The sequence below is a fragment of the Elephas maximus genome, chromosome 18 (assembly GCF_024166365.1).
Source record: "Elephas maximus indicus isolate mEleMax1 chromosome 18, mEleMax1 primary haplotype, whole genome shotgun sequence".
Classification (NCBI taxonomy): Eukaryota; Metazoa; Chordata; class Mammalia; order Proboscidea; family Elephantidae; genus Elephas; species Elephas maximus.
In genome coordinates this window covers 77,362,807-77,384,892 of record NC_064836.1, presented here as the reverse complement: position 1 = coordinate 77,384,892, position 22,086 = coordinate 77,362,807, and the positions used below count along the sequence as shown (strand labels likewise).

The 22,086-nt window shown below is 39.9% G+C and overlaps 1 protein-coding gene across 50 annotated transcripts in view; it reads left to right on the top strand.

Annotated features, from left to right (window-relative positions):
- The window catches only part of LOC126061591 (uncharacterized), a 68,040-nt gene that overhangs the window by 16,690 nt on the left and 29,264 nt on the right, over positions 1 to 22,086 (top strand). The window contains exons 3-6 of one of the 50 annotated variants that reach the window (XM_049858220.1): positions 313 to 5,264; positions 6,019 to 6,076; positions 6,309 to 6,366; positions 6,657 to 22,086. The exon at positions 6,657 to 22,086 is cut by the window's right edge and continues 29,264 nt beyond it. The gene's annotated coding sequence lies outside the window, so the exon portion shown is untranslated. The other 49 variants (XM_049858218.1, XM_049858216.1, XM_049858214.1 and 46 more) reach the window with 49 other exon arrangements.

Below are 22,086 nucleotides of genomic sequence, written 5' to 3'. Positions count from 1 at the left end.
GATTAGCACACAGGTGTTCTCTTAAGCTATGAACAATCTGATGTTACAGAAGAGAGAACAAGAGCATTAGGGCTTGAAAGTAAGAGTGATATCGAAAAGACCGAATGGGAGAAGAAAATAGGATTTAATTGCATTAGGACAGATGTGAATATTTACCAGTTCTCTATGTATATAGTAGTGATTAATTTAAGACAGTAATTTTTACTATGGAAAATGAATAAGCAGTACTTAGTTCTATAAATTTATAATTTTTCTATGAAATAATGTATTGTGGTTTATATGAAAATGTTTTATTTCTGTCTTTGTTTTTAGGTAAGACTATGTCAGAATCCCAAACTTCAGTTGAAAAATAGCCCACCCTATATACTTGATATTTTACCTGATACATATCAGCATTTGCGGCTTATATTAAGCAAATATGATGACAACCAGAAACTTGCCCAACTCAGTGAGAATGAATATTTTAAAATCTACATCGATAGTCTAATGAAAAAGTCAAAACGGGCAATAAGACTCTTTAAAGAAGGCAAGGAGAGGATGTATGAAGAACAGTCGCAGGACAGGTAAGAATACTTAATTTGTTTTCTTATTGTTAAGGTCATTCATGTTGCTGCTTTTTGCATCATAGTTAACAAATGTCATTGTGTATTTGCTTTTCGCATTCTTTAGACTGTGCACATTTACGTAGATTTATCTATGATAACAGCTAGCACATGAGATGGTGTTCTTAAGCCACAGCCTTGATGGGATGTGCACACACAGGAGATGTGTGATGGAAGACTTAGCTTCAGCCTCTAAGCTTTGCCTGTCAAATGAGGACACGTGGACCGCAGTAGTGAAGACTGAAGTAGCGTCAGTTTAATCTGCGTTGTATGGCCAGGATACTTGACTTAGGGACCACTTGTTAAAGTCTGTTGTTTGGCTATTTTAATGTGAAAAGTCTTGATCTGTCTTAACCCAAATATAGTAAGTAACAGAGTTTCTCATTTCTGGAAAATTTTAAGTATATCTGGAATAGTTGTTGATAGTGATAGCCCATTTAGGTTTACAAATTGGAAAAAGATACAATAATTAAAACATATAAAGTCTTACCATCATTAGTTAAGTTGAATTTTAGTGTGAGACACTTATCTTCTCTGCATCTTGTTGTCATTAGTTGTTGTTGAGCCAGCCCCTGACTCAACGGTGACCCATGCACAGTGGGAAAAAAAATCCCGCCTGGCCCTGCACCATCCGTGTGATGAGCTGTTGACCAGACTCTTGTGACCCATAGGATTTTCACTGGCTGGCGGTTGGAAGTAGATCACCAGGCCTTTTGTCCTGGTCCATCTTAATCTGGAAGTGCCACTGAAACCTGTTCAGCATCATAAAAACATGCAAAACCCCACTCACAGAGTGGTGTCTCCTGCGTGGAAGGAGAAAATTCTACTACCGAACCGCCAATGTTTTCTGTGGATTTTAGTTTTCTTATATATAGGAAAACTCTTAAAAGCCCTCTAATAGTTTTCTCAGGTCTGAAAACTAGCCTCATTTAGTTTAGTATAGCATAGGACTACATAATAAGAAGTGAAGTAATTGAGATATGTCCACTCAAAAGTTGTATGTAAATACTGGCCAAACAAATATGCAGAGTGAGTAAAATCATCAAATCCAAACATAGAAAAACCCTCTGCCTGTTGTAAAATGCCATACGTGTCTACTGATTTATAATTTAATGTCTAAATTAGTGATGAACTCAACATAATCAGAAATCTAACCAAGTGTGTACCCGTGGGCACATCATTTGGTATTCTTGGACCACCGTTTACTAATCTTGAGGGTGGTAGATCTTAAACTTGCCTTTTAGCTTCAAAGCTCTAAGACTCTCTCCAGTACTACCAAATGGAATTTGAATTGCCAAGAGGTACCAGATGTAAGGTAGAGAGATAGTATAGTAATTTTTTATTTGTATAGGCTTTCCAAGAATGGACAAGGTTAAGGGAAACAAGATGTTTTATTAAAAATTATATTTTCACCTTGTAGCTCTACCCCCGATCTAATAAAGTTACAAATATCTTTATAATTCATATCAGCCCTGTAATAATTCTTTTTTCAGCAAACTATTCTATTCATTTTTACTTTATTAGGGTGTTAGGGCACTAAGAAGTTATGTAACTTCTAGGCCTAGGAATTTGTAAAAATGCATGATGTAGTAAACTGTATACCCTACATTTACAACTTCCTTAGAAATTTGAGACATTTTGTAACTCAGTAGAATTTTTGTAATTACTGTTGCATCTGTATATTGTTTTTGGTTTTTTATATGGAAACATTTCAGGGTGAGATCCTTTACATTTTTGTTGGTTATGTATAGATTTCCACAGAAGATGGTAGAGCAGATAATGCAGACCGGTCAGGTGAGGCAGCTGTGTAAATGCTGTGTATCTCTGCGTTTTACATGTCCGGGTAGATTATGGTCACTCTCCTAGATGCAAAACAAAGTGTCTTTGTTTCTGTGCTGGTGTATAGCACAGCCCTGCTTGGGCATTACCCCAGGTCCCAGTTTCTGATAGGTTTCTGAGGACAGCTGTGTTTATCCAAATTTACACTTGATAAGTGTTTAATCATAATTCAGAAGAACCCTGGTGGCGCAGTGGTTAAAGCGCTCAGCCCCTAACTGGAAGGTCGGCAGTTCAAGCCCACCAGGCAGTTTGAACCCCTCAGCCACTCTGTGGGACAGCAGTCTGGCAGCCTGCTTCCGTAAGGATTTACGGCCTGGGGAACCCCATGAGTCAGTCCTCCTGTATTCTGTAAGGTCTCTGTGAGTCAGAATCGAATTGACGGTGGTGAGTTTGGTTTTTGATAATCATAATTCATAGTACTTTACCATTTTTAGTACTCCGTAACAGGGTAAAAGACATAGATTTTTGTTGCTGTGGTGGTAAAATATGTATAACAAAACATTGGTCAGTTCAACCTTGTTTACCTGTGCACCTCAGTGACGTTGTTGTTGTTTGTTACGTGCTGCTGAGTCAGTTCCCAGTCATAGCGACCCTGTGTACAGCAGAATGAAACACTGCCCAGCCCTGCACCGTCCTCACGATTGTTGCTGTGCTTGTGCCCGTTGTTGCAGCCACTGTGTCAGTGCATCTCGTCGAAGGTCCTCTTTTTCACAGACCCTCCACTTTACTCAGCATGATGTCTTTCTCCAGGGACTGATGCCTCCTGATAACACGTCTAATGTACATGAGACAAAGTCTCACCATCCTCTCTTTTAAGGAGTCTTCTGGCTGTACTTCTTCTAAGACAGATTTGTTTGTTCAGATGGCAGTCCATGGTATATTAAATAACCTTCACAAACACCGTAGTTCAAATGCATAGATTCTTCTTCAGTCTTCTTCATTCATTGTCCAGCTTTTGCATGCATATGAGGCGTTTGAAAACACCATGGTTTGGGCCAGGCACACCTTAGTCCTCAGTGTGATATCTTTGCTTTTTACCAGTTTAAAGAGGTCTTTTGCAGCAGATTTGCCCAATGCAATATGTTGTTTCATTTCTTGACTGCTGCTTCCGTGGGTGTTGATTGTAGATTCAAATAAAATGAAATCCTTGACAGCTTTAATCTTTCCTCCATTTATGATGATGTTTACTGGTCCAGTTTTGAGAATTTTTGTTTTATGTTAAGGCGTAATCCTTATTGAAAGCTGTAGTCTTGGATCTTCATAAGTAAGTGCTTCAGGTCCTCTTTACTTTCAGTAGGCAAGGTTGTTATGTCTGCGTATGGCAAGTTGTTCATAAGTCTTCCTCCAGTTCTGATGCCCTGTTCTTCCTATAGTCCAGCTTCTCAGATTATTTGCTGAACACACAGAGTGAGTAAGTATGGTTAAAGGATAGGACCCTGATGCACACCTCTCCTGGTTTTAAACCACACCTTATCCCCTCGTTCTGTTTGAACAACTACCTCTTGGTCAGTGATGTTTTGTTCATCATGTTGTGTCGCCATCTTCCTTTTCCATTTCTAAATTTTTCTATAACCTTTAACAGAAATTCAGTGCCACCGAAACAGTGCCACTCCCTTTCTTCTTGCCTCCTGCCCCTTGTTGTTGTTAGGTGCTGTTGAATCAGTTTTGACTGGCAGTGACCCCGTGTGACAGTACAGCTGCCCTGTGAGGTGTTCTTACCCCTTGTTGTTGTTAGGTGCTGTTGAATCGGTTTTGACGCGTAGTGACCCCGTGTGACAGTACAGCTGCCCTGTGAGGTGTTCTTGGCTGTGGTCTTTACAGAAGCAGGTCACCAGGTCTTTCCCTGTTGAGCCACTGGGTGGGTTTGAGCTGCCAACCTTGGGGTCAGCGGCCGAGTGCTTAACCATCTGGCCCACCTGAGCTCACTCCTTCTCCTCCTGGAATCACTAATGAACTGTGGTTTGTGTGCATTAGCCTATTCTAGATACTTTGGGTAAGCAGAATATAGTATTTACCCTTTTGTGACTGGTTTATTTCAGTCAGCATAGTGTCGTCAAGTTTAATCCATGTTTTTGTATGTATCAGAACTTCATTTGCCTTTATGACTGAGTAATTCCATTGTAAAGAGCCCTGGGGGCATGGTGGTTAAGTGCTCAGCTACTAACTGAACGGTTGGTGGTTTGAATCCACCAGACACTCAGCAGGAGAAAGATGTGGCCGTCTTTCTATAAAGATTACAGCCTTGGAAACCATATAAGGCAGTTCTCCTCTGTCCTGTGGGGTCACTGTGCTTTGAAATCCACTATGGCAATGGGTTTGGTTTTTCTTGGAACTCCATTGTATGTATATATGATAAACTGATGCATTTGAATTATGGTGTTGGTGAAGAATATTGAATGTACCGTGGACTGCCGGAAGAAGTGGAGTCAGAATGCTCCTTAGAAGTGAGGATGGCGAGAATTCATCTGAGTTGTGTCACTAGCGTTGCTGTCATCCCCTCCCTGCCTGCTGTGGGCAAGGCTGACCCGTGAAACCCCCAGTTGGTGGAGCAGCCTGGCCCTGCCCCACCTTCGTGCAGACTCACTGCTCCTGGCCCCATGCCCCCATGGCTCCCTGCAGCTCCTTGCCTTGCCTGTTGGCCAAGGCAGAGACCCTACGTACTGCCCAGTGGCAGGTGTCCTGGCCCTGCCACACCCCGACTGGCAGGTGACAGGGTGGGGGTGACGAGTTACTGCAGTGGGTGACACCAACCCTAGTGACTGCAGGTGATTGAGGGTGTGTGATGATTACTGCAGTGGGTGACACCAACCCTAGTGACTGCAGGTGATGGAGGGTGTGTGATGATTACTGCAGTGGGTGACACCAACCCTAGTGACTGCAGGTGATTGAGGGTGTGTGATGATTACTGCAGTGGGTGACACCAACCCCAGTGACTGCAGGTGATGGAGGGTGTGTGATGATTACTGCAGTGGGTGACACCAACCCCAGTGACTGCAGGTGATGGAGGGTGTGTGATGATTACTGCAGTGGGTGACACCAACCCCAGTGACTGCAGGTGATGGAGGGTGTGTGATGATTACTGCAGTGGGTGACACCAACCCCAGTGACTGCAGGTGATGGAGGGTGTGTGATGATTACTGCAGTGGGTGACACCAACCCCAGTGACTGCAGGTGATGGAGGGTGTGTGATGATTACTGCAGTGGGTGACACCAACCCCAGTGACTGCAGGTGATGGAGGGTGTGTGATGATTACTGCAGTGGGTGACACCAACCCCAGTGACTGCAGGTGATGGAGGGTGTGTGATGATTACTGCAGTGGGTGACACCAACCCCAGTGACTGCAGGTGATGGAGGGTGTGTGATGATTACTGCAGTGGGTGACACCAACCCCAGTGACTGCAGGTGATGGAGGGTGTGTGATGATTACTGCAGTGGGTGACACCAACCCCAGTGACTGCAGGTGATGGAGGGTGTGTGATGATTACTGCAGTGGGTGACACCAACCCCAGTGACTGCAGGTGATGGAGGGTGTGTGATGATTACTGCAGTGGGTGACACCAACCCCAGTGACTGCAGGTGATTGAGGGTGTGTGATGATTACTGCAGTGGGTGACACCAACCCCAGTGACTGCAGGTGATTGAGGGTGTGTGATGATTACTGCAGTGGGTGACACCAACCCCAGTGACTGCAGGTGATGGAGGGTGTGTGATGATTACTGCAGTGGGTGACACCAACCCCAGTGACTGCAGGTGATTGAGGGTGTGTGATGATTACTGCAGTGGGTGACACCAACCCTAGTGACTGCAGGTGATTGAGGGTGTGTGATGATTACTGCAGTGGGTGACACCAACCCTAGTGACTGCAGGTGATTGAGGGTGTGTGATGATTACTGCAGTGGGTGACACCAACCCTAGTGACTGCAGGTGATGGAGGGTTTGTGATGATTACTGCAGTGGGTGACACCAACCCTAGTGACTGCAGGTGATGGAGGGTGTGTGATGATTACTGCAGTGGGTGACACCAACCCCAGTGACTGCAGGTGATGGAGGGTGTGTGATGATTACTGCAGTGGGTGACACCAACCCCAGTGACTGCAGGTGATTGAGGGTGTGTGATGATTACTGCAGTGGGTGACACCAACCCTAGTGACTGCAGGTGATGGAGGGTGTGTGATGATTACTGCAGTGGGTGACACCAACCCCAGTGACTGCAGGTGATTGAGGGTGTGTGATGATTACTGCAGTGGGTGACACCAACCCTAGTGACTGCAGGTGATGGAGGGTGTGTGATGATTACTGCAGTGGGTGACACCAACCCCAGTGACTGCAGGTGATGGAGGGTGTGTGATGATTACTGCAGTGGGTGACACCAACCCCAGTGACTGCAGGTGATGGAGGGTGTGTGATGATTACTGCAGTGGGTTGCAGATGGTACCAACTCTAGTGACACCACTGCCTTATCGATCCCTCCTCTGGCATTGCTGGCCCTCCTTCTGCTGTCACAGACCCTGGGGTCATTTTGGTGTCACCCCCTCTTGAAAGTGTCAGGGGGTGCGATGCACACCCCCCGCATCCTCCTAGTGATGCCACTGCTTTGTCTCACGTACCTTGGGTATGTTATCAGGGGGACCAATCCCTGGAGAAGGACATTATGTTTGGTAAAGTAGAGGGTCAGCAAAAAAGAGGAAGCCCTTCAAAGAGATGGATTGACACAGTGGCTGCAACAATGGGCTCAAACATGGTAACTTTTGTGAGGATGGTGTAGGACTGGGCAGTGTTTTGTTCTGTTGTCCATAGGATTGCTGTGAGTCGGAACCAACTCCATGGCACCTAACAACAACAGCAGCAACAACAACATTTTGTGTAGGTACCACATTTTGCTTGTTACATTCCTCGCTTTCTGGATATTCAGGTGGTTTACATGTTGGCGGTTGTGGATAGTACTGAAGTGAGTATTGGTGTACAAATGTTCGTATTGCTGCTCTCAGCTCTTCTGGGTGTATGCCTGTGAGTGGAGTGGCGGGTCAGACGGTAATGTTTTTAGGGTAATTCTGTGTTTAACATTTTGAAGGATTACCGAAGTGTTTTGCGCAGGAGCTGCACCGTTTTACAGCCCACCCGCAGTGGAGGAGCGGTTCCCTGTTTCCACATCACCAGTGTTTGTTGTCCATTTTACAGCCCACCCGCAGTAGAGGAGCGGTTCACTGTTTCCACATCACCGGTGTTTGTTGTTGTCCATTTTCTCTGATTGTAGCCATCCTAGTGGGGGTGAGGTGGTGCTTCATTGTGGTTTTGGTTTGCATTTCCCTAATGACCAATGACGAGCATTTTTTCACGTGCTTATTTCATTTGTATATTTTCTTAGTTGAAATGTCTATTCAGGTTCTTTGCCAATTGTTTAACTGGGTTGTTTGTCTTTTCGTTGTTATGTTGTAGGAGTTCTTTATGTAGTTTGGGTATTAAACACTAGCTCAGTGTGTGGTTCCCCCAGATTTTCTCCTACTCTGTGGTTTGTTGATGCACAATAGTTTTTAGTTTTGATGAAATCCGGTATATCTATTTTGTCCTATGTTACTTTTGCTTTTGGTGTATGTCTAAGAAAAAAACACCTTGTTGCTGTTGAGTCGATTCTGACTCGTAGTGACAACCGTGTAGGACAGAGTAGAACTGCCCCATGTCTAAGAAAACATTGTCAAAAACTAAATCCTGAACCATGACCCCTATGTTTTCTTCTGAGAGCTTTATGGTTTTAGTTCTTACATTTAGGTCCTTGATCCATTTTGACTTAATTTTCATATATGATGTAAGGTGTGGGTCCAGTTTTATTCCTTTGTGTATAGAAATTCAGTTGTCCCAACATCATTTATTAAAGACACTATTCTTTGCCGCAGTGAATGGACTTAGCACCCTTTGGAAAATGTGATCAACCATAGTTATATGAGTTTATTTCTGGACTGTCAATTCTTTTTCATTGGTGTATGTATCTGTCATTATACCAGTAACAGACAGTTTTGATTACTGTAGCTTTATAATATATTTTGGAATTGGGAAGTGTGAGCTTTCCCACTTTATTCTTCTTTTTCATGATTACCTTGGCTAATCAAGCCCCTTGTAGTTCCATGTAAATTTGAGGATTTGCCTTTATCTACGAAGACGGCTGTTGGAATTTAGATGAGGATTGTGTTGAATCCGTATATTGTTTTGGGTAGCGTTGACCTCTTAACAATATTAGTTCTTCCAGTACATGGCATGGAATATTCTTCTATTTATTTAGGTCTTCTTTAATTTCTTTCAGTAATCGTTTACAGTTTTCAGTGTACAAGTCTTTCACCTTTTTGGATAAATTTACTTCTAGATATTTTATTCTTTTTAGATATGATTATAAATGAAATTTTTTCCTTTGGTTACCTTTTCTATCTTCTTCTTGCCGAGTTGTTCTGACTAGAATTTCCAGTACAATATTGAATAGCTGTGGTGAGAACAGACATCCTTGTATTCTTCCTCAGCCTTTCTCCATTGAGTATGCTGTCAAGTTGTCAGTTTTTTATATATCCCCTTTATCATACTGAGGATTTTCCCTTCTGTTCCCAGCCTGTTGGGTGTTTTTATCATGAAAGTGTGTTGAGTGAAGATAGACTGTTGATTTGTGTTTCTTCTGATAGAATTGATTTGTGCACAGTTACTGCGAGGTTATCTTAGGACCCCATTTGCAAACTGAGACTACGGTGAGCCATTGCACGTGCAGCTCGGGACATTTTGTTGTATAGAGCATAAAGGAAACTTTTTATAATATTCTCATGTGGTTTAGACAACAGAATATTCTGTTTAGTAGAATGATCTTATCTAACATATATGACATTCTGATTTCGGAGAATATTATAAGTCCTCTGAACTCTCTCTCTTTGATTCTGTAAAGAGCTTACTGGGGACATTAGTATCATTGAGACAAAAACAGAGGTTAGTAATAGTAAAAATGGTGATTTGTTGTTCATTGACTAGACTTGCATTGCAACAAGCTATTCCACATTCAGTGAAGAAAATTCTGCTGGATAAGTACATGAATTAAAATGTTAATGTCCTTACATCTATGTTTTGTCAAAACTAAACAGAATAATAAAATTTTCTGAAGAAGTGCATTTAAAGAATAAATGGTTCTGCTTTAAACATATGGGTAAATGGAAAAAAAAATCATGGCAATTTTAAGTACTTGTTTTAATTGATGCCTGAAGAATGAGTGGTCTGAATCTTTAAAGCAGTTTCACGTAGAGGAGCATAATAGATGGCACTCAGTATGTATGCTAGCTATTCAAATCCTTTGTAAAAGTTGAATTGAAATTATAATTAGGTAAACGTATTTACTATTGAATAGATATTAAGATACAGTGGAAGCCTCTTGCTCAACAGTGGGATTTTCAGAATGGACAATGTAATGATTTCCAATAGAAGACAGACAGGAGCAGGCTGCATGTCACACAGGACTTTTATTGTCGACTCCTTCTCTTGCATCAGCTTTCCCTAGTTTTTTTCCACAAGCAGTTCTAACTCACGCTGAGTTGTTGCTTCTCTAGCTGAGTGTCTAAACCATTGAACTGGGATTTCCGGGAAGAGTAATCCATTGAATTCTGGCACACATAAAGTTTGCTTGTGTGTGTGTTGGGAGGGGGGTGAAAGTGAGTATTGTGTACAGAAGGGGGATTTTATCTATATTTTCAAGCACAGAGAAAGAAACCGTATCGTACTGCTTAATGTTTTAGCGGTAAAGGTCAAAATGAGTGTGAGGGTCGTTACAGCTGACAAATGAAAAATTGACAGAAGGCTCATTTCTTTTGTGATTTGACTGGCAACCTCATCAGTTGTCCATTTTAATAGTAAAATTTACTCTTCCATGTAAAAAGTATGTATTAATCGTCTGCTGTGCAAGGCCTGGCATTGGACACTGTATTTTGGAGAACCACCAGAGATAATGGCTTATCAGGTTTTCCTGTTTAGAACTGCTTCAGTGAACCGGAGTGCTCGAGCCCATTTCTCCCTCCTGTATTCTGGTTTACAACAACTGAAACAAAGCCAAAGTCACCTCAGGTAGAAGGAATAACTCTGTGTTGGGTAAACTACCTGTGAAGAAAATAAAGGCTTTTAAGAAATTTATGCCAGACAGTAACACAAAGATGCTGTCCTGTTATTAATATCATCCTCAGAGCCCCTGAGCTGTTCTTCATGCCCCAGTGCTGGAGAAAGCAAATCAGCTTCTGTGGACAGAATGGCTACAGGGGGTGGGTGAACATTTTTGCATGGTTTGTACAATAATATTCATACTGATTGAAATATAAAGTATGTCAATGTAGCAAAATTAGTCCTAGAAGATGCTCACTTTTATTTAAAATTCTTCAGGAGCATCAGGCAAAAGTCTTTTTCTCCATCGACCATTTGGCCAAACAGAGAAAATCTGCTGTATTAATAGTGTGTTTCTCTGTATAGTATCAGACATCACTACTCTGTATGCCTGTGTTGTAATTTATGAGATAGTGTAGGAAGAGCAGTTTGGAACTGAGGAAAGATACTTTGTTAAGTTAAAAGTTGAATTACATACAACAGTACCTACAATAATAGCACCACCATCACTAACAACAGCGAAACACAAAGCTACAAACAAACCTGCTCGCTTTCCTCTTACTGCTGTGTGACATCATTGCACTGGGAAAAGAATAATGTGATATTGATTTAAATGCTTAAATTTGTATAAGCAGAAATACATGCTGATTAAATATACATATATGATCATCAAAGTAGTATTGAAATTCCTCATGGGTTTTCAGTGCACTATTTAAAGTGATTAGCTGTATGTACATCTGGGGCTTTCTTTAATAGTTTTAATTACTCCTGGACATCACAGATTTATGACCTTGTTTATAGTGCCACATTGAGTACTACATTTTCTCATGAGAAACTCTGTATGTTGTGTGAAGAAAATGAGGAAAGAGTGCAGTTTGAGTACAGGAATGCGGAGCCCAGAAAGTTCATGGTCTCATGCCATATCTGCTCCAGGTGTTCATTGTAACCTTGGTTGGTTTCCTGACTCCAATCCATGTTCTTCTGACTTTAAATTGTTTTCTGGATATTTACAGCATTTTGCCTCATAAAACAAGTTGTGGGTGTTTCTTTCAGACTAAATGTTATTGTTGCTGCATCTGTCTCATTTTAATTTGTACTGTATTGAATGTCTTACATTTAGTTCATGAAAAACCTATTGTTTGATGTTATATGGGAGATAATGATTTATTTATTTTCTTACAAATAATGTTACATTTAAAAAACTAGCCTTTTCATTTGTTTTTATTTGTTTACTAATTGTGATAACTGCAGTTATTTTGTACTTCATGAGGACAAGGAATAAGTTGCAAGGAGAATGAATGCTAAATTACATAGGTTACTGATATACTTTAAATACAAGTATTTATACAAATATTTTAATATAAACTTATCCCATTGCTTTTTTTTCTCCTATATTTGTCTGCATTCTTTTTTTTTTTTCCCTTTTTAGTGGAAGACTAAAGGAATTAGAAGATTCATTTTTGAGATTTTAATGTAATAATTAATACATAACTTGGATTCAGAGGACAAATAGTAGTCAATCCTTTAGTGTAGAAGTGTGTGTCTACGAGGTAGGAAATAGAATTTCCTTTAGAAAACTGAATATTTTCCTGAAGTTGATTTATCATTAATGAATAAAGAGTTTATTTAGTCTTGAGAATGCTTTCATTCATATTTCAGGCATCTGAAGGCCTTGAGTTTGGAAATGAAGGGCTTATTTCTTTAATGCACCATGTAAGTGGAGGCCACAAGAAAGTTATGTAGACAAATGTTTTTAAAGTTAAACAAAGGGAGTCTGTTGGAGTGGGCAGGTGAGAGCTTGCAGCGGCTTTGCCTGTGAAGGACTTCATGGCCCTGTGCCTTGGGCTAAGTCCGTCCCTGCTGTTCTGCTAACTAGATGTGAAGGAATTTCTCTTTGAGTTTTAAGTGAAAAGGGTTTTTCCAGCAATTTCTTCTATGGAGTACGTTTTTCAAAATAAACAAAACAAAATTATCCAGATATAATTTAAAATTAATTTGATCATTTTTGATATTTTAAATAAAGTTTACATCTGATCTATTTCTTATTTACTTATTTTCAGCCCCATGTTAATACTGTTCAGCCCCTGACTCATGGTTTCTTAGTTATTAAATTTTTATTGTGACTTACTTTAACTTCTTCCAAGTCAGATTATATATTATGCACACAGGGTATTCTGATTTTTAAAAGGGGAATTTTTTTTTCCTGCAGATTAGAGTTTATTAAATATTTATAAGTTCCTGAGGATGATAACTATTGGGTTACAAGAGAGTAAGAAAACTCACAAGACTGAAGTGAACTTGACTTTATGGCTAAATACTCATTATGTTTTTCTGTCTTAAGGCAGCTTATTAAAGTTGTTTTCCTTTCAGTAAATATCTGGTGACATTCAAATTTGATAATTGAAATCCAGAAACATTCAAGAAAGGAGGACTGTTTTTAGTTTCATGATAACAGTACCCACAAAGAAGGTTGATGAAAGATGTCTTTCAGGTGGCACATTTGTTATTTAGTTAAAGAAAGCTCCTTTGGAAATTTCGTACAAAACTAAATTAAAGCCTGTTTATAGAACAGAAACATTGCAGCGATAATCCTGAGGAATGCTTGGAAATGTAGCCCAAGAAGAGTCTTATTTTTCCATGGTTTAACAAAGAAGTGGGGTTTCCAGGAATCCAAACAGATTAGCACTCAGCACTAATTGGGTAGGGTGTAAAATAGTACTCGTGTGCCTGTTTTGAAAGAAAGTATTTCAGTTTGCTGAATCCATTTTTAATAGTAATCTTTCCTCTTTTTGAACTAATTATTGTTAGAGTATGTCTTATTGTTTGAGTATGCATTTATACACCATTTACTTATAAAAAAACCCAGTGCCTTCAAGTCCATTCTGACTCATAGCGACCCTGTAGGACAAAGTAGAACTGCCCCATAGAGTTTCCAAGGAGTGCCTGGTGGATTTGAACTGCCAACCCTTTGGTTAGCAGCCGTAGCACTTAATCACTACGCCACCAGGGTTTCCACCATTTACTTATACACATGCTAGTTTTTATAGCAGGGTACACATATGAGACCATTAAAATAGTACTCATTTATACATTAAAATAATGAGGAGAAAATGAAGCTGTGTATCTTGTTCATGTAGAACCACTAAGGAACAGATTAAACTGTAAGTAAATTTAGACTGATTATTGAAATATGTTAATTTGAACATCTGATCATGTGATTATAGTATAGCACTTTCATATTTAATCACAAATGTATAATGAAATAGGCAGCGTAGAATTTATACTAAGGGGAGAAAGTCAAAACTCATTAGTCTATATGTTATAAAAATGTGAAAAACTCAGGCGGCAAACAAATACGTGAGGAAGTGCTCACAATCATTAGCTATTAGAGAAATGCAAATCAAAACTACAATGAGATTGCATCTCACCCCAACAAGGCTAGCCATTAATACAAAAAACACAAAATAATAAATGTTGGTGATGTTGTGGAGAGACTGGAACACTTATACACTGCTGGTGGAAATGTAAAATAGTATAACCACTTTGGAAATCGATTTGACACTTCCTTAAAAAGCTAGAAATAGAACTCCTGTATAACCTAGCAGTCCCACTCCCTTGGAATGTATCCTAGAGAAATAAGAGCTGTCACATAAATAGATATATTCATACCCATGTTCATTGCAGCATTCTTCACAATAGCAAAAAGATGGAAACAATCTAGGTGCCTATCAACAGATGAATGGATAAACAAATTGTTAGATTCACACAATGGAATACCACATAATGATAAACAGTGATCAATCCGAGAAACATCTCATAACTTGGATGAATCTGGAATGCATTAAGCTGAGTGAAATTAGTCAGTTGCCAAAGGACAAGTATTGTATGAGACTGCTATTATAAGAACTCAAGGCTTTAACACAGAAGAAAACATTCTTTGATGGTTATGAGGGTGGGGAGGGAAGGAGGGTGTATTCACTAACTAGATACCAGCCAAGAATTATTTTAGGTGAAGGGAAGGACGACACTCAATACAGGGGAATTCAGCACAACTGAACTAAACCAAAAGCTAAGTTTCCTGAACACAACCAGACACTTCAAGGGACAGAGTAGCAGGGGCAGGGTCTGGGGACCATGGTTTCAGGGGACATCTAGGTCAGTAGGCATAACAAAGTTTATTAAGAAAATGTTTTGCATCCCACTTTGATGAGTGGTGTCTGGGGTCTTAAAAGCTAGCAAGTGGCCATCTAAGATGCATCAATTGGTCCCAACCTACCTGGAGCAAAGGAGAATGAGAAACACCAGAGACACAAGGAAAATGTTAGCCCAAGAGACAAAAGGGGTCACATAAACCACAGACTCCATCAGCCTGAGACTGGAAGAACTAGATGGTGCCCAGCTACCACCAATGACTGCCCTGATAGGAAACACAACAGAGAGTCCCTGGTGGACTCAAATTCTAATAAAAAGCCCAGACTTAATGGTCTGACTGAGACTAGAGGGGGACCCCAGAAGACGTGGCTCCCAGACTCTCTGTTAGCCCAGAACTAAAACTATCCTGAAGCCAGCTCTTCAGACAAAGATTAGACTGAACTATAAGACATAAAATGATACTGGTGAAGAGTGTGCTTCTTGGCTCAGGTAGATAACGTGAGACTAAATGGGCAGCTCCTGCCTGGAGGTGGGATGAGAAGGCAAAGTGGACAGGAGCCCGTTGAACGGACATGGAAAGTCAGGATGTGCTGTCACGTTACAGGGAGGGAGAGCAACTAGGGTCACATAGCAATGATTGTATGTTTTTGTATGAGAAACTGACTTGAATTATAAACTTTCACTTAAAGCACAATTAAAAAAAAAGCAATAAAGAAAGGTTAGACAAGATAATATTGACACATAATAAAGACAAAATCTGTAGATTAAAAAAGAAAAAAAGATTTTACCATCTGAAATACTTAGGGTATTGTGACATTGTGGTGTGGCCTACTTGGTTGGACAGGCTCCTGTTCTCCCTTCTCCCACTCAACAGGTAGGCCCAGGCTCTGGGTACCATTTTGGAGTCTCGCAGTCAACAGGATCTGTCATTGAGGACCTGCCTTTGGTCAAGTGACCTGCAATTTAAGGGCTGGGTCGCAGGCATCATTTTGGGAGAGTACTGTAATTCGTTCCTTTGCTAATGCAACAGAGGTCAGAATTTGGTGGAACTGGGCCTTTATTTGAGTGAGGTCACTGCATCTATGTCTAACTTAAAAGTTGAGAAGTTCTTTAAATGGTTCACATCGTCTCTGGTTCCTTCCATGACGGTATGTTACCACAGGGGAGGCCCTAAGGGAGTTTCCTTCAAAAATGTGCTGTCTTGAGACTGGAGAAACCCCGAGAGTATGGCCCCTGCATAACCTCCTGAGGTTCACCCTTCAGCCAAAGACTAGACAGGCCCATAAAACAAAATGAAACTAAGTGGGCACACCAGCCCAGGGGCAAGGATGAGAAGGCCGGAGGGGACAGGAAAGCTGGTAATGGGGAACCCAAGGTCGAGAAGGGTCGTGTAGACATATTGTGGGGTTGGCAACCAAAATGACAAAACAATATGTGTACTGATTGTTTAATGACATGCTAGTTTGTTATGTAAACCTTCATCTAAAGTACAATAAAAAAGCGCCAAAAAAAAAAATGTGAAAAACTGCTCAACAGATGGTAGTGCTAAACAAAATGACTTGAAATTATTTTTTTAGAGGGGTTTGTAGCATAAATAATTTTTATAGTTTTATTTCAGGTTTATAATAAAAGCTTTGTGAATTTATTTGTTGATTATTTTTTATATTGAATATATTGAAAAACATGGTGAATTTGAAATCGATAATGTAATTTTCATATATGTATTATCATAAGTGGTTTTATGAATCTTAGAGCATAACAGATATTACTGATTGTAATGGATATGCCATCATCCGTTAAAATTTATCAATAATATAAATATTTATATTTAATTAAAAGCTGTGTAGACCAGATTATTCCTGGATTAAGGATCCTTGTTTTGTTCTCTTATTTTGTGATAAACACTGGAGGATTAATTAAAATAGTTAATTGTAAATTACGTCATAATCATTAAATCTGTTTACAAAGAGGAGGGAGGTTTTTTCACACTGGTAGCATAGAGAAGGCTGTATTTCACATTTACTTTGTGTCTTTAATATTACAATTTGTGTGGAATGCATTAGGCCCCTCAAGAATATGTGTTGTAATTCCTAACCTCTATCGACTCGACGGCACTGGGTTTTTTGGGTATACCTGTGATTTGCTATGGGTTGGAATCCACTCCAAGGCAGCAGGTTTGGTTTCTGGGTTTTATGCCTGTGATTATAATGCCATTTGAGAATGGGTTGTCTTTGTTATGCTAATGAGGTAGGATTAGTGTAGGGCGTGTCTTCAGTCAATCTCTTTGGAAATATAAAGTAGATTAAACATGCAAGGGAGAGAAGGAGAGATGGGGGAAGAGAGAAGCCAAGCCACATGAAGATTGCCCAGGAGCTGAAGCTCAAGAGTCGAGGACCTTCATCCGGAGTCAACAGAGAGAGAAAGCCTTCCTCTAGAGCCAGCACCCCTGAATTTGAACTTCTGGCCTCCTAAACTGTGAGAAGATAAATTTCTGTTTGTTAAGGCCACCCACTTGTGATACTGCTGTTACAGCAGCACTAGATAACTACAGCACAATTTAAAGTATTGTAAGTGTGGTTTCAAATCAAGTTTTAGGGAATCAACTCAAAGATTTCAGTTTAAACAAGACCACATGATTTTTTCTAAAAGTGGCATTTTGAGTATTTAAGTGAGGGGTTGGCAAACTGTACGGAGCCAGATAGTAAATGTTTTAGACTTTGCCATATGGCCTCTTGCAGCTACTCAGCTCTGCCTTTGTAGTGGAAAATCAGTTAAAGAAATTATGTAAAGGAGTGGGTGTGGCTATGTTTGAGTAAAATTTTATTTATGAAAATACGTGATAGACTAAATTTGGCCCATGGATCATAGTTTGCCAACCCTTGATTTAAAGTATTAATCTAGTTTTTTTCTCATACAAAAATTTTTACACATACTGTTTTGTGACATTAGTTGCAATCCCCAGAATGTGAAGACAGCGCCCCCCCCCCCCCGCCCCGCCGCCTTTTCTGCTCATTCTGCCTATGGACAAGAGCTGCCTATTTGATGTTGTGTATCTGATTGAAATATTATGAAGCACACCCCTCATGTCTATTATTTTTTGTATTATAGTCCTGTCTAATTTTTTCCCAAGAGCGGGCTTTGGGAATGGTTTCAGTTGTGGGTTAACAGAACATCTGGGGGCCATATTTTTGGTGGTTCCTCCAGTCTCTGTCAGACCATTAAGTCTGGTGTTTCTACGTGAATTTAAGTTTTGCTCCACCCTTTCTCTCCTTCATCCGGGACAGTCTGTTGTGAACCCTGTCCGGGCAGTCTTTGGAGGTAGCCAGGCACTATCTAGTTCTGGTCTTAGGTTGGTGGAGTTAATCTAATTTTTTGACAATAAAAGTTTGAAGGTGTTTATTAACGTGAACTGAGTGTATATGTTATATCAAGGAGGGATGCGTTTGTCTAAAAGTAGCAATATCCAAGTAACAGTTTACATAGAAAGGGATATGTATTTTTCAGCAGTGCTGCTAGAGACCCAAACTCTTTGTAGCTTTGGAATCTTCTGTAGCATATTGGCTTTTGTCCTCATTCTCGGTCACAGCGTGTTGTGGAATTCCTTCTGCAGCCTCATGCTTTTAAGGCTGGAAGTCAAGACCGTGAAAGAAAGCACTGGATGCGTCTGTCCTCTTTTCATCAAAGACCAGCAAAGTGCCCCAGAACCTCTCCACCCAACCTGTTCCCTCCACATTTCTCTTGAGTCTTAGTGGGACACTCGTCGCCCCGAGTTACAAAGATGCTGGTGTATTGAAGATTTCACATGTCAGCCTTCATATTAGAGGAAGGCAAGAGAGAATGAGGGTTGAGAAGGGGTGTTGAGTCTCTACAGGATATGTCAAAAGAGATACTAAGACATCCACAGTCTACTTAAACACATTTTCTGGTGTAACTTGCCTTAGGGGTATTTCTTTAAGAATATATTGTCAACAACTGAAGAGTCTGAAGTTAGTCTGCATCCGGAAGTTAGCTAGCAGAAGACACAAGAAAATCTGTTCAGAGAAAAAGGAGAGTTTATTAGTCATGGCAATAGCATTGGACAGAGAGTTGCATTATTTGTGCTGGGTCTTCAACCCCCAGTTCCTACAAGGTGATACGAAGGCCAGGTCACGTGTGCACATGGAGTAAGTTTCATTACAGGAGAAGAACCCCTGGCTTAAGAAACCTAAATCTTTTATAATGAGCACTAAACCTGTCTGATTGTTTGTCCTGGAAGAGACATTATTATACTGAACAGTAAACAAACCTCCTATTTGTCCCAGAGGGATTTACTGTCTCTGTTATCCAAGGCTGATTGGTATACAAACATTCTTGAAATGATAGTCAGAAACAGAGGCAGTCAGTATCTCTGATTACAAGACAGGCAGAAATGTAAGAGACCACCAGGGAATTTTACCCCCAAAATATGTGTTCTTTCCTAGAAATCATATTTGTGTCTTAAGTTCTTAGTTTGGGATCCAGCTTAAGAGTAAGGATATGATAGCACTACTTTAGATTGTTAATAAGACCAAAATCTTGAGTTTTGCCATTCTAATCAGTCTGTCTACCTATCTATCTGAATAAATTATTTTCATGAAATATTTGATATATTTTGGAAATATCTATTATGCATGTATTAGAAATATGCACATTCAAGCACACGCACACGGAGATACAGTTGATCCTCATTATTTGTAGATTCCATATTTGCAAATTTGCGTCCTTGCTAACATTTGTTTGCACCCCCAAGTCCATTCTTGTGGCACTCTTGTGGTCATTTGCAGACGTATGCAGAGCAGTGAGAAACTTGAGTTGCCTGATGTGCACACTCCCAGCTGAGGTCAGACAAGGCGGCGCTCTACCTTCTTGTTTCAGCATCCACGCTGTAAACAGGTGTCTTTTTTGCAGGTCATTTAGTGCCATGCTTTTTGCATTTTTGTACTTTTTGTTGATGAGTTCACTGTTTAAAACAGCCCCCAAATGTAGTGCTGAAGTACTTTTTCCCAAGCACAAGAAGGCCGTGGTAAAAATGCACACGTTTGATAAGCTTAGTTTAGGCATGAGTTCTAATGCTCTTAGCAGTGAGTTCAGTGTTAATTAACAATATATATTAAACACGGTATCTTTAAACAGAAGCCAGCATAAAACAGTTACATACTGATTGTCAGATGAGGATATTGTTGGTTATCTTTGTTATCAGTGTCTACACTGATGAGTATGTTTCAATTCAGTTTTCCACCAGGAGGAGCTGAAATGATTGGTGGTTACATGACTTGGCCAGAGTTGTGAGTGGTATTTCTGAGTGATGTCTCCTTTTCCTTCACACTTGGCATGTCTGAACCGGCAGCGGTTGGCCTCTGAAGGGCACCATTGTCAGAACTTTAAACTCTTTTTGAACTTTGTTTCAGGAGCACTCATTTGAACAATTAGAACAGTTTATGGTTGTGAAAATGAGGTGTTTCCCCATCTTCATTAACGGAGTGCTAATACTGTATATCAACACTTCCTGTCAGTCAGTGTCACTTTTTTTAATTAGATGGCTTGTATTTATTAAATTCAGAAGGAGTATTTCTTTAAAGTTTCACGTTTAATCATACTTTTCCATGTATATATGTTTGTGTGTGTGTCTGCCTGAAATGTTGCCAGTGACTTTTTTTAGCTTTTAATTTGTCTACATTGGCAAAGTAGTTATTTTTTCCATTAAGGAAATAGGAACGGTAACTTAAATTTTTTTTCTAAAATGTATTAATGAAAATAAAGTTAGCTCATTTTACAGATGCTTCAAACACTTCAGTTTTTCCCAGAGTTTTTCACTAGAGTATATTGATTTTCTAGGGTTGTAACAACATTCGAATATGTCAGATCCGTTCTTTTCCAGAAATTTCAGGAAAAAATTAATTTGACTGTGTATTTCCATAGTGCCAGTCGGACCTCATTTATCTGATTAAATAGGTTTGTACTGATTCAGGTCCTAGGAGAGAATAAATTATTCTTACCAAATTTTTTGTGAGATGTTTTTTTCAGTATAATTCTAATCTTTGTTCTCCCCAAATTGTGTGTGCAAAATTTATGTTTAAAAAGCAACTGAAGTATGAGGTTGGTGATTGACCACAGTGCTTTTGTCCAGTACACCAGGACTTGGTGAACCATATAGCCTGCGGGCCAAATCCAACCTGACAATTCTTTCTCTAAGTAGATTTTCAGTGGCACACAGCCATGCCCATTCATTTATTTATTGTCTGTGGGTACTATGGTAAAGTTGAGTAGTTGCCACAGAGACCAAATGGCCTGCAAAGCTAAAAATATTTACTATCTGGCCCTTTTAGAAAAAGTTTGCCGACCCCTGCACTATTTGGATATAATCTCTTCCTCAGCAGTGTTAGAAACTTCCAGCATTTTAAAATGTAAACATTTTCTTTCTTTCTTTTTTTTGCTGTTTTCTTTTCTGCACTGTTTCTGCCATTGATGCTTTATAAATTACTGACCATTGTGGTCTTAATGAGGGCAAAACAAAACAAAAAAGTCTTGCTCTACTCTCATTTCCTATCTTGTGTCAGTATTCAGATACTTTTAAAATGCAATAAATTTAGGCCTTTTCATCATTTTGTTTTTAACAGAAAGCCTCTCACTGAGGCCTTTGACAATCATTTAGTCTAGTAGGTCTCCTACGCTGGCCATGGACCAGATGCATTCTAATTCTCTGGAATGGATATTAGAAGAGTTCCCCAGGTTTTATGCAGTATTGACTGAGTTTACCAAGTGGCATCTCAGCATCTATATTTTTATTAAGTGTCTTCGTTATTTTTGACAACCTGCCTGCTGTTAGAATCCACAAGAGTCAAAACCATCTGATTTTACATGTAGCGTTATTGAGGACCATCGAGGTGTCATGGATGGGACTAGAACCCTGGACTCTGTTCAGAACTCTCTTTACTTTACCTATCTTCTTTTATCACCACTCTAGGGATCAGTTGTGAGTAGCTTTAAAGTATCCCCAAGAAGGATAAATTTCACTAAGGTCTGAGAAAGTTTTGTTGGAAAAAAATGGATTGAATTTATCTTTGCATGCCAGTCTTTAATCCTGCCTTTTTCTTTCACTTTCCTATTTCTTCTTTTTTCTCCAGATCTTGTTTATTCTTACAGGTGCAGCCAAAGCCGATAATACCTCACTCCCAACCCTTAGCTCAGCGTTTTTGATCACTCTAGCCAAACTGTCTTTTTCTTCCCTTGGCTGTAACATTTATCAGACCTTCCATGTGACATTTAATGTATTATCCAGTATGTGGCACTTAGCTATATGTTATCAAACAGTGCTGTAGTTTTAAATGGTGATAAGACATGTCACCTTCAAAGCCCCATTGTAAG